Here is a 14,636-nt window from a genome sequence, read left to right as displayed (position 1 = left end):
CTTATTTTCTCATACCATTTGAGCCTGTCAAGCCTCATGATAAGAGCAGTTCATATTCATGCCCAAGCCACCAACAAACACCTTCTGCCATTTTACTAAAACCCTTGTTTTTGACCACTTCCACTTTTCTCCATGACCTCAACTTTTTACCACAGTCCCTCCTAGACCTCTTCTACCTCCAGTAGCAATGGCTGCATCTTAGATCAATAATTGAGGGGTGAAACCACCTCTTTTACCTCTCTGGACAGCCCTTGCACCCCTCTCCCTCACCTCCCTCCTCACTCCAGTGGCCACCCAAGGCATACAAGGTTTTCCCCACATTCTTTACTCCTTCCTAGAGCTACCAGACATGCTTGGCCGTGCCCACTTTGCCAAAAAAATGGCATGCCGGCCATTTACACGCTCTGGAGCGTGCTATAGTGCGCTCCCGCACTGTAGCCGCCCCCTTCCAACCTCCTACGGCCACCTCGAGCCTCCCCCACGCGCCAGTCGATGCTCCTCGACGTCCGCAACACGCCACGCCCCTGTCCCCCTTCTCTTTCTCCCTCCTGCTGCCTCCTCCACACGCGCCCCAACCGCCCGATGCCCTCACGCGCGCGATGCCCTAACACTTCCCCGCTCCTTCTCTCCCTTCCCCTGGCCGTAGACCATCTCTACAAATGCCCCAGACACGCACGCACGAGCTCCCGTGACCCCTAGCAACGACAACGACCTCGCCGGCGCAATTGTCAACGGTGCACCATTGCCCCACCATAAAAGGCCACCCCGAGCCCCCCTCTCTACTCATTTGGCCCTCTCTCCCTCCCAGCGACCCCCTGGACCAACCCACACCTCTCCCCGTGCCCTCCATCCACCGCAATGGCCGGAGCGCCGCCGTCGGGCTCCGCCTAAATTGGGGCTATCCCAAGCCTCTCCTCTCTCCCTAGCCACTCTAGTGCCCCCTCACCACCACCACCGACCCGCCCCGCACTCTATTTCCTCCTCCCCGCGCCTGCCACGCAGTGCCAAATCTCGCCGACGGCCCCCTCCGCGGCCACCCAACCCATCGCCGCTGCAGCCCTCCAAGGCATGCGTGCAACACATGGATGGGTGCGTCGTGGTCTCCTGAGCACGCCGGTGGGCGGGGCGTCACTGGAGACGCCCTATAGCCCTGGAAATCACCGGTAGGAGACGCTCCTCCCCGCGGCCAGAGCGCGCGCGGGAGGTTGAAGACGGCCTGCCTCTCAGCCCCGCGCGTCAGCGACCCAGCGAGCGGGCCCGACCATTTAAGTGGAAACGGCTTCGGTCTGATCCGTTTCCCTCGCCCAAAGGTGCACCCCTGGCATACGCCTTTGACGTCGCCCCTGCCACCCGCGCAGCTGAGCCGCTGGGCCGGCCCACTGCTATCTTCCGCCTGGTGCGCTGGATAAGGGTACACCCCCCCTTTCCCTTTTCTTTTTCTTTTTCGGTAAGCTCGTAAAATCCATAAACAATTCAAATGGACTCCAAATTTGATGATTCAAATTTCCAGAGACTCCATAAATCCAAATCTATTTAGTGAGGCATAGTGAACATTTTTACTGTGCTTGGTTTTGACTGGATGCAATAAATAGGTCATTTATCCACATAAGTCCACTCCAAAAACCCATATTATATTCATTTGAACTCCAAATCCAGTGAAACCAATTTCTAAATGTTTCTAAAATCATGCCTGATTTAATGGGTACTTTCACACATTTTTATAAAGAGGCATTCTGTAAACAAATTGCAGATCCATTAAATCCCTTGTTTCCATCATATTGAAATGTTCAGAAATATTCCCTAATCCAATCCCAATGAAACCACTCTGGTTATTTTTCATATAACCAGAGAAGTCCTAGAAAAGTCAACTTCATATTTTTAGAGCACTTTTATTTTCTGCCTTGTTGTGTTGCTTATTGTGATTGTTTCCGACGTTAGTTGATGAAGTAGACAGAGTATTTGGAGAAGGACCAGAAGACTTGAAGACTCTAAGGAACCAGGCAAGCAGCCCTTTGACCATGTCTATGAAACCCTTTTTATGCATGTCATATAGCACCGTATTGTTATTGCAACAGAATCATGATGAGGTGGTAACCACTTTGATGGGTTGCCTCCGTTACTTCCTTGTTGATACTTGCATTATGCATGACCCTACCATCCTATGAGGATTATGCCGGTGGGAGTAGATAGGATGCTAAAGTAGGTGCTACGCAAAAAGGGATGGGTATATGCATGGTGAAGGAGAGAAAGTATTTTCAAAAGACTTTTCGAAAACCCCGTCGGGTGCCACTTATGCCCGAGGGAGATGATGAGTTGGGTAACCACTTGATGACGAAGTGGTGTACCGAGGCAAGTGTGTGTGTTGTTTCCAAAACGGATTGGTTTAAGTTGCGACCGTTATTCCAACCTTACATGCGCAACCACTCTACCCTTATATGGGAAAGGGCATTATTGATTACCTAGGCCGATACTAGCTTGGAGCCCGCATTACTAGTGACGGGGGAGAGTTGGTGCTCTCTCCCGGGACGCGGTCGTGCCAGGTAGGGCGGCCATGACTTATTTCACAGGGCACCGGATACACCGTTGTGTCCCCTCTCGGACGTTACGATCTCGAGTGAGTCTCGTATGATGTACATCGTGAGGATACGGAACAACGAGTGGACTCCTTGCTAGTGTCGTCTAGGGAAAGATAGTGATCGGGTGCTTACCCGGGTACTTGATGTATCGCGGGTTGTGGATGACACGGAAGTTCCCCGGATCTTGTGGGTAAAGTGTGCAACCTCTGTAGAGTTTAAAACTATTCGAATAGCCATGTCCACGGTCAAGGACAGTTGGGTAACCGCTCTTGGGCTACGTCCACATGTTTACAAACCAGTGTGTGTGTTGGGGAGAACTACTTGGGTCAAGTCAAGGGACTTGACATGATTGAGTTGGGTTGGTGCCCACTCTATTTATGTTGATATCTGTAACCTGTCCTCATGGTTACTTGGATTCTCCTGATGCATGTCTTACAAATTGTTGAACATGTCATTGTACTCAAAACTAGCTTTCTGCAAAAATTTACCTATGTCATACATTGTTGTATCTTGAGCCAAAACATGGGTTGCTTGCGAGTACATTCAAAGTACTCATTGGCTTGCCACTGGTTATTTAATTGGCCAGGCATGGAAGAACCGGAGTTTGAAGAAGAGTTCTTTGGAGACGAACATGTGAACTAGGACGTTTCCCAGTCAGAATGCCTATAGGGTTAAGGCAGATGGCATGGGTTCTACTTATCGACGAAGATTTCTGCTACTTGTGTTTCATTTGATGTTCAGCCCTTAAGGCTTTATCAATGTAAGACTTGACCATAATGGTCGTAATTTGTGTAGGTCGGTATGTATGGGTGTAAGACTCTTGTTATTCAGCTTCTGTGTGTTCAGTGAGCATTGATCTCGGGGATCACTGTACACGTGCATTTGGTGATCTTGACTTATGAGTCGGGGTCCCCACAGAGCTAGTATCAGAGCCATCCTGACTGTAGGAAGCCTTAGTTAGCATGGTCCTTAGTTAGGGTAAAGATATTTTCAAAACTATTACTAATTTTCAAAACTATCTATACTTCTCTTCCCCTTCTGAGTTTTTCGAAAACTAAGATATACTTTCCTCTTCCCCTTCAAATTTAATGGTCGCTAGAATCTGTATGCCCCTGACCATGGGATTCCTTGTAATCCTCGTGGATAATCTAGAAGGAAGACGCCTTGCCAGACAATCACCCACCTCTTCTAAATACAAGATTGGCAACACCACAACAAGATGATGCCAAGAGAAGGTACGCCCTCAAGGAATGAGGACATGAAGACCCAGAGGATGGTGACACCTTTGAAATTGCCCCGGGATTATGCAAACTTGGCCTATGATGACCAGGGCATAGGATATGCAAGGTCATGGTATACATCGCTAGTAGAGCAACCCTGTCCTTATCATTGTTGTGTCGGCAACCACCGGTGGATGAGAACCTAGCCATTTGGTCTGCCTCACTATAGTGAGTAGGAAAGCAGTTCTCTTCATCCCCCACTCTCGGTGACGATACTGGCAACAGTGTATCCGGAAGATTGGACCTCTACTATGCCTTGTTAGTGTCATTACATAAAGGATTGCCTACCTGGTACACTCGACGCCTTAGAAGGCAAAAGGGATCATCATGATTAAGAAGACAAGAGGAGACCAAGTCAATGCCGGCTACAAGGATCCACCTTCACCCCATCACTCCAACAGGCGAGAAGTTGTTGAACACTCTTCAAGCTCAACCCGGATCGTTTCATCAAACAACTACAAGAGACATAGCGACACATGAGGAAAACCTAGAAGACTGCACGAGGCACGGAGCAAAGCACGACTACTGAATCCGAGAACCCCTAGGGTAGGATGAGTCGTGTACCCCCTATGCATAATCGAGTCCGTATGATGGTTCGAATAGATCCATGATTGTGTGTTGCTTTCTTTTATTTGTTTGTGTTTTGATATCAGTCACCCTTTTGCCCTAGGCAACAAGTACGCGACTATATCACCTGCCTTATTTTGTTGTTTGTGTGTGGCCCTTTTTGGCACTTGTTTGTTTGCACTTGCACCATAAAACCCCCTTTAGGCATCCCTCCTCTATGCTTCTTTTCCCTCTCATCTCTCTCCTCAACTGAAGACAAGCAAGACAAGATACACCATGGATTCCACCTCGGTGACCCACAAGCACTGAAGACTTTTTCTACAACCTCCTCCACCAAGTGCAACCCCGTATGTTTACACCTCAAGACTAGAAACCCACCCCTAGACCCTTCGAGACTTCACGAGATACCCCAGCTCGAATCCTTAACCATGTGCTTAAACTACAAATTGCAAGAGAACCAGTTAAGCCTCCGTAACCTTGCACATCACTGGGTTCATTATGGAACTAGTGGACATAGTGAACAAACACATTATCATCCTAAGATAGCACCAAAACTGATGATGCCATAGGGAAGACCGATTTGAGGATATAGGAATAGAGGACTAATGACTTGATGAGTTTTGTGCCAGTGACCTTGAGGAATTATCTGATACTTTTGGTGAATTATGAGGCTTTCATGTTGATAGATGAACTTGGTGGGATCAGTTAATAGAGTAGCATGACTCTCATTGCCCCTGAGTAAATTGGATTTAGTGGGACAATTACGATCACAAGCTAAAAATTCTTGGAAGTATAAGGATCTGACTTACCAGGGGATATTAATAGGAGATAGTTGTTACGATAATGACTTGGGGAGACATATAGAAATTCTCGTTGGACATGAGATTTGGATTTAAGTAGGTGATTCTAGTTGAGTATAGATGCTGAGTATATCTACATGGTTCGAAGTAAATTGGATTTAGACTAATGATCTCGATCATGATACCATGTTTCTCGGTGGACGATAAACTAGGAGATTGGATTGATTGTCGGAGTTGATTTAGGGATCTATATACGCCTGACATTGGAGTTTACATGACCATGATAATGGAAATTGGTGGACTGAACATAGCAAGGTAGCCCTTTCAAGTATTTGAGAATTATAGGATATTAGAAGATCTTGTGGGACACCATAGAGATTGGATTTGTAGAACTACTGGGATCATGTAGTGATTAATGGAAGTTAACGAGTTGTTGGAGTTGATTCATAGAAAAGGAAACAAGATTTTGGAGTGGCATAGGACGTGTTTCCTTAGGATTGAGATGCACTAGCATGGACCTTGGAAGAATAGGATGAGCACTTGGATTGTCCTGTTTTATTCCAGCTTGGAAGCTTGTATGCTCTACCCATGGATTTTTAGGGGTAGCCACACACATGAGTTTGGGGATCGTAGATATATATGATTTTGTTAGACCTCCTCTTGGAGTCATGATGATATGAATAGCATGAGTGATGATTGCAGTTGACCTATACAAAATGATGCTTTCAGTAGTATAAGGTGATCTGTTTGGAGGACTAGGTAGAACAATTGGCATCTTAGGAATCGTGCTCAAGGATAAACGTTCACTTGCACCCTAGAATCCTTGAAACCCTTAAGCCCTACCAAGCTACAACATGGTCGGACCATGACCTTGGGTCTTGACTCTAGATCAAGAACACCTTGGACCATACTCAACCCTGACCACCACCAATACCCCCATCCTACTTTATGTACCTCATGAACAAAGTCTTCATGGAGTACTTGGACAAGTTGGTTGTCATCTTTATTTTGGTAACATACTTGTCTACCCGAAGACGGAAGAAGAATCACTGAGCTGGTGAAGGAACATCTGAAGATCGCCATGTCCAGGAGGAACAACTACAGCAACCACCATCATCAAGAAGTAAACCTCCGCATCAAAGACCAGGCATATCTGCAAGCCACTTCTCTCAAAGGAACCAAGCATTTCTGTGTCAAAGGGAAGCTCACACCAAGATTTATCGGCCCCCATCGAGATCACTCCAAGATTTAACAACCCCCTCTAAGATCACTATGAGACGAAGAGAAGATGGTTACCAGCTGGAGTTTCCACCTCAGTTACCTGATGTGCACAACGCTTTCCATGCATCACAACCCCGGAAGTGTTTCCAACTCCCTAACTAGCTCGATCTCTATAAGGACATCGATCAAATGAGCCATCGACCTCCAGCCCAATATGACCTACGCTAGAGAACCCATTAGCAACCTGGACCAAGTAGAATTTTATACACAAATCCACACCATCAAGTACTTCAAGGATCAAAGGAGCACCGCTCGGAAGTAGGAACAGTATGAGGATGTGAAGACCACCCCACATCAAAGTTTTCGTATCCCTTTCCACGCCTAGTTTGGGAATCTCGGGGACGATATTCTTGTAAGGGGGGTAGGTCTGTCACACCCTGATTTTCATGGCACAACACTCAAAGTGATAAATAATAATAAAATGTGGTTTGATAAAAACTTTTGTGTGTTTTGGACATTGCCTTGATTGGATTTTGTCTGTTGTTTTCAAGTGCTCTAAAAATCAAATAAATCCTCCAACTCTTATACTCCTTCTCCTTGATCCAAAACTTCTGCCCAATGATCATGCCATGTGTATAGTACAATATAGAATTTTCTTACAAAAATAATTTGGCCAAAAACTATTTTCTAAACTTAGTTTTCCAAAAACCCCTGAATTGAGGTTTGCACTGCAAGTACTTGATTTCGGGTATGAAAAATATTTCAAAGAGTATATTTGAAACCTATTAGGTATAGGACTCCCAAAACCACAAAAATATATTTTTAAAAGTTATTTTTACTATTTTATTTAAAGGATTTTTCTTTAAGCCAGAAATGGTCTTTAATAGGTTAAAATTATTTTAATGCTTTAAAAAAATATTTGTTAAAATTCAGGGAAACTCAGTGGACATATATTGTCCATATATATGAGTTTCAACACATGGTCATGTTCAAAATATTGGTCAAATCCCTCAAAAACCCTTTCTGGATATTTCAAGCTTTTGAAATATTTACAAAGGAAATATTCTCTAAAAATTCCAAGAAAATTCTATCATGTCAAATGTGACATGTTTGATGATCTTGCCAAGTATCATGTCATGGAGAATGGTATAACCTCATGAAACCCTCTCAAAACCATTTCTGTCTTTTCTTCAAGTTTGAACAACTTTACATTGCCAAATATGTCCAAATGTTCTAAAACTATGTGAACATGCTCAAATGGTCTAAATATTCATCTAGACCAAGTGGCACAAGTTAGAGAACAATTTAACTTGATCAAAATACCCCAAAACCCTTCCTGTCCAGAACCAAATTTGGACAACTCTACATTGGCAACTTTCTCCTTTTGATCTCAAGTTTTGTGGACATGTTCAGAACCTCAAATGATGACACTACACCAAGTGGTGAATCAAGGAGAATAGATTTGCATGACTAAATCTTGGGAGGTCCATTTCTGTTGATTTCTAGGGTTTACAAAAGTTGCATTGGCAACTTTGCCCAAATGGACTCAATATTGGTGGAACCTCTTATTTTCTCATACCATTTGACCCTGTCAAGCCTCATGATAAGAGGAGTTCATATTCATGCCCAAACCACCAACAAACACCTTCTGCCATTTTACCAAAACCCTTGTTTTTGACCACTTCCACTTTTCTCCATGACCTCAACTTTTTACCACAGTCCCCCTAGACCTCTTCTACCTCCAGTAGCAATGGCTGCATCTTAGATCAATAATTGAGGGGTGAAACCACCTCTTTTACCTCTCTGGACAGCCCTTGCACCCCTCTTCCTCACTTCCCTCCTCACTCCAGTGGTCACCCAAGGCATACAAGTTTTCCCCACATTCTTTACTCCTCCCTAGAGCTACTAGACATGCTTGGTCGTGCCCACTTTGCCAAAAAATGGCATGCCGGCCATTTGCACGCTCTGGAGCGCGCTACAGTGCGCTCCCGCACTGTAGCCGCCCCCTTCCAACCGCCTCCGGCCACCACGAGCCTCCCCCACGCGCCAGTCGATGCTCCTCGACGTCCACAACACGCCACGCCCCTGTCCTCCTTCTCTTTCTCCCTCCTGCTGCCTCCTCCACATGCACCCCAACCGCACGAGAGCTCCAATGGATGAGCTCACACGCGCGACGCCCTGGCACTTCCCCGCTCCTTCTCTCCCTTCCCCTGGCCATAGACCATCTCTACAAACACCCCAGACACGCACACACGAGCCCCCGTGACCCCTGGCAATGGCAACAACCTCGCCGGCGCACTCGTCCATGGTGCAGCATCGCCCCGCCATAAAATGCCACCACCGAGCCCCCCTCTCTACTCATTTGGCCCTCTCTCCCTCCCAGCGACCCCCTGGACCAACCCACACCTCTCCCCGTGCCCTCCATCCACCGCAATGGCCGGAGCGCCGCCGTCGGGCTCCGCCTAAATTTGGGCTATCCCAAGCCTCTCCTCTGTCCGTAGCCACTGTAGTGCCCCCTCACCACCACCACCGACCCGCCCCGCACTCCATTTCCTCCTCCCCGCGCCTGCCGCGTAGTGCCAAATCTCGCTGACGGCCCCTCCGCGGCCACCCAAGCCATCACCGCTGCAGCCCTCCAAGGCATGCGTGCAGCACATGGATGGGTGCGTCGTGGTCTCCTGAGCACGCCGGTGGGCGGGGCGTCGCTGGAGACGCCCTGTAGCCCCGGCAATCGCCGGTGGGAGCCGCTCCTCCCCGCGGCCAGAGCGCACGCGGGAGGTTGAAGACGGCCTGCCTCTCGGCCCCACGCGTCAGCGACCCAGCGAGTGGGCCCGACTGTTTAAGTGGAAACGGCTTCGGTCTGATCCGTTTCCCTCGCCCGAAGGCGCACCCCTGGCATACGCCTTCGACGTCGCCCCTGCCACCCGCACAGCTGAGCCGCTGGGCCGGCCCACTGCTATCTTCCGCCTGGTGCGCTGGATAAGGGTACACCCCCCTTTCCCTTTTCTTTTTCTTTTTTGGTAAGCTCGTAAAATCCAGATCCAGATTTGATGATTCAAATTTCTAGAGACTCCATAAATCCAGATCTATTTAGTGAGGCATAGTGAACATTTTTACTGTGCTTGGTTTTCACTGGATGCAATAAATAGGTCATTTATCCACATAAGTCCACTCCAAAAACCCATATTATATTCATTTGAACTCCAAATCCAGTGAAACCAATTTCTAAATGTTTCTAAAATCATGCCTGATTTAATGGGTACTTTCACTCATTTCTATAAGGAGGCATTCTGTAGACAAATTGCCAATCCATTAAATCCCTTGTTTCCATCATATTGAAATGTTCAGAAATATTCACTTATCCAATCCCAATGAAACCACTCTGGTTATTTTTCATATAACCAGAGAAGTCCTAGAAAAGTCAACTTCATATTTTTAGAGCACTTTTATTTTCTGCCTTGTCGTGTTGCTTATTGTGATTGTTTCCGACGTTAGTTGATGAAGTAGACAGAGTATTTGGAGAAGGACCAGAAGACTTGAAGACTCTGAGGAACCAGGCAAGCAGCCCTTTGACCATGTCTATGAAACCCTTTTTATGCATGTCATATAGAACCATATTGTTATTGCAACAGAATCATGATGAGGTGGTAACCACTTTGATGGGTTGCCTCCGTTACTTCCTTGTTGATACTTGCATTATGCATGACCCTACCATCCTATGAGGGTTATGCCGTTGGGAGTAGATAGGATACTAAAGTAGGTGCTACGCAAAAAGGGACGGGTATATGCATGGTGAAGGAGACAAAGTATTTTCAAAAGACTTTCCGAAAACCCCGTCGGGTGCCACTTATGCCCGAGGGAGATGATGAGTTGGGTAACCACTTGATGTAGCGAGGCAAGTGTGTGTGTTGTTTCCAAAACGTATTGGTTTAAGTTGCAACCGTTATTCCAACCTTACATGCGCAACCACTCTACCCTTATATGGGAAAGGGCATTGTTGATTACCTAGGCTGATACTAGCTTGGAGCCCGCATTACTAGTGACGGAGGAGAGTTGGTGCTCTCTCTCGGGACGGGGTCATGCCAGGTAGGGCGGCCATGACTGTTTTCACAGGGCACCGGATACACCGTTGTGTCCCCTCTCGGATGTTACGATCTCGAGTGAGTCTCGTATGATGTACATCATGAGGATACGGAACAACGAGTGGACTCCTTGTTAGTGTCATCTAGGGAAAGATAGTGATCTGGTGCTTACCCCGGGTACTTGATGTATCGCGGGTCGTGGATGACACGGAAGTTCCTCGGATCTTGTGGGTAAAGTGTGCAACCTCTGCAGAGTGTAAAACTATTTGAATAGCCGTGTCCATGGTCAAGGACAGTTGGGTAACCGCTCTTGGGCTACGTCCACATGTTTACAAACCAGTGTGTGTGTTGGGGAGAACTGTTGGGGAACGTAGCAGAAATTCAAAATTTTCCTATGTGTCACCAAGATCTATCTATGGAGAAACCAGCAACGAGGGGAAGGAGAGTGCATCTACATACCCTTGTAGATCGCTAAGAGGAAGCATTCAAGAGAACGGGGTTGAAGGAGTCGTACTCGTCGTGATCCAAATCACCGGAGATCCTAGTGCCGAACGGACGGCACCTCCGCGTTCAACACACGTACAGCCTGGTGATGTCTCCCATGCATTGATCCAGCAAGGTGAGAGGGTGAGGTTGAGGAAGACTCCATCCAGCATCAGCACAACGGCGTGGTGGTGATGGAGGAGCGTGGTAGTCCAGCAGGGCTTCACCAAGCACCGCGAGATATGAGGAGAAAGAGAGGTAGGGCTGCGCCAACAGGAGAAGAAACTCATGTGTTGGGCTGCTCCTATGCCTCCACTATATATAGGAGGAGAGGAGGCTGCGCCCCCACCTAGGTTTCCACCCCCTAGGGGCGGCGGCCAGACCTAAATCCCATCTAGGGGGGCGGCTAAGGGGTGGAGAGGGGGAAACTTGCCCCCCAAGCAAGGTGGGGCGCCCCCTCCCCAAACCCTAGGCGCCTTGGGCCCTTGTGGGGGGGCGCACCAGCCCACCTGGGGCTGGTCCCCTCCCACACTTGGCCCATGCAGCCCTCCGGGGCTTGTGGCCCCACTTGGTGGACCCCCGGGACCCTCCCGGTGCTCCCGGTACGTTACCGATAAAACCCGAAACTTTTCCGGTGACCAAAACAGGACTTCCCATATATAAATCTTTACCTATGGACCATTCCGGAACTCCTCGTGATGTCCGGGATCTCATCCGGGACTCAGAACAACATTCGGTAACCACATACAAACTTCCTTTATAACCCTAGCTTCATCGAACCTTAAGTGTGTAGACCCTACGGGTTCGGGAGACATGTAGACATGACCGAGACATTCTCCGGTCAATAACCAACAGCGGGATCTGGATACCCATGTTGGCTCCCACATGTTCCATGTTGATCTCATCGGATGAACCACGATGTCAAGGACTCAATCGATCCCGTATTCAATTCCCTTTGTCTAACAGTATTGTACTTGCCCGAGATTCGATCGTCGGTATCCTGATACCTTGTTCAATCTCGTTACCGGCAAGTCTCTTTACTCGTTCCGTAACACATCATCCCGTGATCAACCCATTGGTCACATTGTGCACATTATGATGATGTCCTACCAAGTGGGCCCAGAGATACCTCTCCGTTTACACGGAGTGACAAATCCCAGTCTCGATTCGTGCCAACCCAACAGACACTTTTGGAGATACCTGTAGTGCACCTTTATAGCCACCCAGTTACGTTGTGACGTTTGGTACACCCAAAGCATTCCTACGGTACCCGGGAGTTGCAAAATCTCATGGTGTAAGGAAATGATACTTGACATTAGAAAATCTTTAGCATACGAACTACACGATCTTTGTGCTAGGCTTAGGATTGGGTCTTGTCCATTACATCATTCTCCTAATGATGTGATCCCGTTATCAATGACATCCAATGTCCATGGTCAGGAAACCGTAACCATCTATTGATCAACGAGCTAGTCAACTAGAGGCTTACTAGGGACATGGTGTTGTCTATGTATCCACACATGTATCTGAGTTTCCTATCAATACAATTATAGCATGGATAATAAACGATTATCATGAACAAGGAAATATAATAATAATAACCAATTTATTATTGCCTCTAGGGCATATTTCCAACAGTCTCCCACTTGCACTAGAGTCAATAATCTAGTTCATATCGCTATGTTATTAACACTGATACGTCACATCGCCATGTGACCAACATCCAAAGAGTTTACTAGTGTCATTAAACTAGTTCACATCATCTTGTGATTAAGACTCAATGAGTTCTGGGGTTTGATCATGTTTTGCTTGTGAGAGAGGTTTTAGTCAACGGGTCTGCAACTTTCAGATTCGTATGTACTTCGCAATTCTCTATGTCATATTGTAAATGCTGCTTCGACGCTCCACTTGAAGCTATTCCAAATGGTTGCTCCACTATACGTATCCGGTTTGCTACTCAGAGTCATTCGGATAGGTGTTAAAGCTTGCATCAACGTAACCCTTTACGTCGAACTCTTTATCACCTCCATAATCGAGAAAAATATCCTTATTCCTCTAAGGATAATTTTGACCTCTATCTGGTGATCCACTCCTAGATCACCTTTGTACCCTCTTGCCAGACATGTGGCAAGGCACACACCAGGTGCGGTATTTAGCATAGCATACTGTAGAGTCTACGTCCAAAGCATAGGGGATGACCTTCGTCCTTTCGCTCTTTTCTGCCGTGGTCGAGCTTTAAGTCTTAACTTCGTACCTTACAACTCAGGCAAGAACTCCTTCTTTGACTGATCCATCTTGAACACCTTCAAGATCATGTCAAGGTATGTGCTCATTTGAAAGTACTATTGAGCGGTTTTTGATCTATCCTCATAGATCTTAATGCTCAATGTTCAAGCAGCTTAATCCAGGTTTTCTATTGAAAAACACCTTTCAAATAACCCTGTATGCTTTCCAGAAATTCTACATCATTTCTGATCAACAATATGTCAACAACATATACTCATCAGAAATTCTATAGTGCTCCCACTCACTTCTTTGGAAATACAAGTTTCTCATAAACTTTGTATAAGCCCAAAATCTTTGATCATCTCATCAAAGCGTACATTCCAACTCCGAGATGCTTACTCCAGTCCTTTGAAGGATCGCTGGAGCTCGCATACCTTTTAGCATACTTAGGATCGACAAAACCTTTCTGATTGTATCACATAGAACCTTTCCTTACGAAAACTGGTAAGGAAACTCATTTTGACATCCATCTGCCAGATTTCATAAATGCAGCTTGTGCTAACATGATTCCGACGGACTTTAAGCATCGCTACGGATGAGAAAATCTCATCGTAGACAACTCCTTGAACTTGCGAAAAACACTTCGCCACAAGTCGAGCTTCATAGATGGTGACATTACCATCCACGTCCGTCTTCTTCTTAAAGATCCATTTATCTCAATGGCTTGCCGATCATTGGGCAAGTCCACCAAAGTCCATGCTTTGTTCTGATACATGGATCCTATCTCGGATTTCATGGCTTCTAACCATTGGTCAGAATTTGGGCCCACCATCGCTTCTCCATAGCTCGTAGGTTCATTGTTGTCTAGCAACATGACTTTCAAGACAGGATTAGTGTACCATTCTGAAGTAGTACGCATCCTTGTCACCCTACGAGGTACGGTAGTGACTCGATCCGAAGATTCATGATCACTATCATAAGCTTCCACTTCAATTGGTGTAGGTGCCACAGGAACAACTTCCTGTGCCCTGCTACACACTGGTTGAAGTGATGGTTCAATAACCTCATCAAGTCTCCACCATCCTCCCACTCAACTTTTCGAGACAAACATTTCCTCGAGAAAGGACCCGATTTAAGAAACAATCCCTATTGCTTTCGGATCTGAATTAGGAGGTATACCCAACCATTTTGGGTATCCTATGAAGATGCATTTATCCATTTTGGGTTCGAGCTTATCACGATGAAACTTTTTCACATAAGCATCGCAGCCCCAAACTTTCAAGAAACGACAGCTTAGGTTTCTCTAAACCATAGTTCAAACGGTGTCATCTCAACAGAATTACGTGGTGCCCTATTTTAAAGTGAATGCGGTTGTCTCTAATGCCTAACCCATGAACAATA

The sequence above is a fragment of the Triticum aestivum genome, chromosome 6B (genome assembly GCF_018294505.1).
Source record: "Triticum aestivum cultivar Chinese Spring chromosome 6B, IWGSC CS RefSeq v2.1, whole genome shotgun sequence".
NCBI classification, from domain to species: Eukaryota; Viridiplantae; Streptophyta; class Magnoliopsida; order Poales; family Poaceae; genus Triticum; species Triticum aestivum.
Note: the sequence above shows the minus strand (reverse complement) of the source record.